Raw genomic sequence first — 3,293 nt, 5'->3', positions numbered from 1 at the left:
AAGCCTGAAGACACTCATGTCCTGACTTTCATATCATTAGGTTGTGCTTTTTCTCATTTATAGTCAGTTATCATTGCTTTCCTTCACTCTTGTCTAAAATAGTCACACATTATAATCTAGAGACATTAAAATAAAAATAACATATTTGAACATTAGAACAAGTGGTAACTTTTAGGTCAAAGTTAGCCTGGATTCAGTGTGATAGCCAGGAGACATGGCTGAATACTAGCAGCGTGCTCACAGTAATTCTACGTAAATTAGGAAAACATGTTTACATCTTTTAGATCAGATTCCCATTGAAATCCTTGATCTAATATCATCTCTGATAAATCATATGTCAGTAACAAAACTGGAGGTTATGCACTCAATTGAGTAGCACAAACTTTCATTCAGAATTTGTTCCTCTATGTGATATAAAGTCAGCATGGATGGCAGAAGTTATTGCAGTCAACAGAGCTTGTCAATAAACCAAACACAAGGATTAAATTCCAGTTCTAGAGGAGTGCCTGTGTTCAGGATGCTCTTGACACAAAGAAATTTCTCACATCTTCTGGAACATGTAAAAATGTACAACAAAATAACAAATTTTAGACGCACTCCTACATTTTAGAGACCTGACTAATATAACTTAGAAAGCAAAACCTAAAGGAAAATGAAATGGCCTAATAACTAAAAGTAAACATATTATAGTGGATCATCACCCCAAACAGTCTCATACTTGTTTAATGTTATCTGAACATGGAAGGCATTGGCATGACTCATAGAACACAGCATCTGTCCCATCCACAACCTTCTGAAAATGTGGACGAAAATTGTCACCCTTAAACTAAAACTGTCAAAACCTTAAGAAAATCTTGAATTTCATTGGCCAAAGTTTCTCTCCCTAGCAGTAAAGCATTATAGTCAACTCCCTCAGGGAGACATCAGTTACTAGCCTATGATTTGACATCAGTTAGTCGCGTATGATTTGGTAGCTAGAAGGCCCATACATTTGGAGATTTACCTCCAGTGCTCACCTCTGTCCTACTTCGCGCATGCCTGACAAAGTATTGAAAGTGGTGACTGTATTTTACCCACTCAATTCATCAGTACATTAAAGCTACCAATTTTCTGCATCTTTTCAAAAGCCCCCAATGACATTAAACCAGGAAATTGTATCTACTGAAAGAAACATCCAGGTAGAATATTGCTCTTGATCCACTTTGGAAGGAGTCTTACCGGGTACTTTTAACCACAACACAGCAGTGAAATAGAAGAATGTCAATACTTGAGTTCATATTTATAAACTTTAATCTAAAAATAAAACCCTAAGCCCTGCAACTGACTAAATGTTCCATCTGCTGGCCTAGGGGACCACTCAAAGAATCTAAAAACTGAGTTCCCAGCCACAACAAAACAAGAGATCAGACGCCCCTCTTATACTCACTCTTCTTTGCGGTTTAGACACAACAATGACTAACACTAATGTAAAAATGTAAGTCATACGACTGACAGACCAGACTTTCTGTGGCAATAAGATGTCAAATTATAAACAAGACCTAAAGCCATGTCAGGCAAGGGTTTTGCCACTCACTCCTACACTGAAAAGATAAACCATGTTCTAACTGCCAATAGGTGATTCTTTTTCTCTAGTGGCTCAGTAAGCACGGGCACTGAGACAAGCACTGTGAGGACAATTGTAGCCCATTCCCTGATGAACTGACCCCTGCTCCATAAACCGTAACCCCAGCTTTGGTTGAACCCTAGACTCATATCAGGAACTATCTCCTGATCAGAGACCACTGACCATGGCCTGGCTCTGGCCGTTCACAGAGGCTGCACACTGAGTGCCTTGTGTCTCTGCTTCTGCTTTTGGCACATAGGGCCTAACTGTAATGAATTTAAATGCTAAGTCTTCACTGGTAAGTAAATAGGGGTCATAAGTTACATGCGTGTGTGTCCAGTATACATATGTCAGGACCACCTCCATGAATATCCATAGCCCCTCCTATAACCTGTCAATTGTGTCTGTTTAGCCAAACCCTTCAGCATAAAGCTTCTACCCAACCCCTTCTTCGTGGGAGTGCCCTTCTCTCATCTTTACCAAAAGCTATGCTTTCCAGCATGTGGGATGGCTATAACCCTTGATAAAAAATAAACTCTCACTTTCCTAAATTGTAGATAGTGTTTTGTTTTTAACACAACTGAAGACTAAATTCACAATTTCATCTAATTATAAGGCTACTTTAGTGAAGAACGACAAACCGAGCATTTTTACATATACTGTAAGGGCCTGTGATATTTTGAAGCAGGAAGCTGACCTGAGACCTTCAGAATAAACTGATGACTGTGGATAATGAAAAGGCCCCACACAGGGCATTGATTCAGCACCTCTACCTGTCTCATTCCTTCTTCTCTTTCTTTTTATTATGTCCTCACAGTAATAAAAAATCTTTTTTTTAGACCTGTTTGCTTTTCACACATAGTGGACGCTTATCTCTCTTTTTAAGTCATTTTCTAAAGCTGCTGGGGAGAACAAAGTGTCAGGTCTTAGTTTTGGTGCCAGGTTGCTGATGAGTTAAGGTTTATCTTCCTCCTCCTTTCCCCTGCATGTGGTAAATCTAGTAAGAAATCACGGAAGCCCCTCATCTGATGCCAGTGTGAGGTTTAAGTCACACAAGCTCCCTCTCATGAGTAGAAACCCCCGCCCCGACCCCAGCACCAAATCGTTGTGAAGCCCTGAGCCAGCCTCCTTTCCTGCTCTACTGAGGAAATTCCAGTTTGTAATTTCTTCAGAGACCTGTGCTGCTCTCAGCAGCCACCTCAAAAATAGAGTTAATAAATATTTTCATAATCACCTGGGGTGTGAGTGTGGAAGCATCAGACTCGACATCCACACTAAACATTGGTGGGGTCTCTCTTCCTTTGTCCAGCGATCACCTACAATTGGAACTGTGGGCTTGGAGTCCTGACAGTGACCACCACGCGGCCTTTCTTCTCTTGCACCGGATGCTAACCCCCTCTGCCCCAGTGCCCAACATGCACATTATCCAGCCTGCTGCTCGCTGGCCCTTTGAGTTCTGTTGAGCTGGGCTGCATTGCTGAATTAAACACAGCATATTTTACAGATTTAGCTGATTAACTTCAGAAGCATTGAAAGGTTAGTGACGTTGAGAAACAGGCGTCAGTGACTGTAGGTGACTCTGTCTTTGGTGCATGTGAGAAAGTTTTTCTCTTGTTACGACAAATGTTTCTTCTTCAGAGACTTCCCAGGAAGAACAGGATGAGGAATTCAGAGAAGTGCCCCAGAGGAA

This window comes from Mandrillus leucophaeus, unplaced genomic scaffold (genome assembly GCF_000951045.1).
Source record: "Mandrillus leucophaeus isolate KB7577 unplaced genomic scaffold, Mleu.le_1.0 Scaffold997, whole genome shotgun sequence".
Lineage (NCBI taxonomy): Eukaryota > Metazoa > Chordata > Mammalia > Primates > Cercopithecidae > Mandrillus > Mandrillus leucophaeus.
This window is presented reverse-complemented; position numbering follows the sequence as displayed.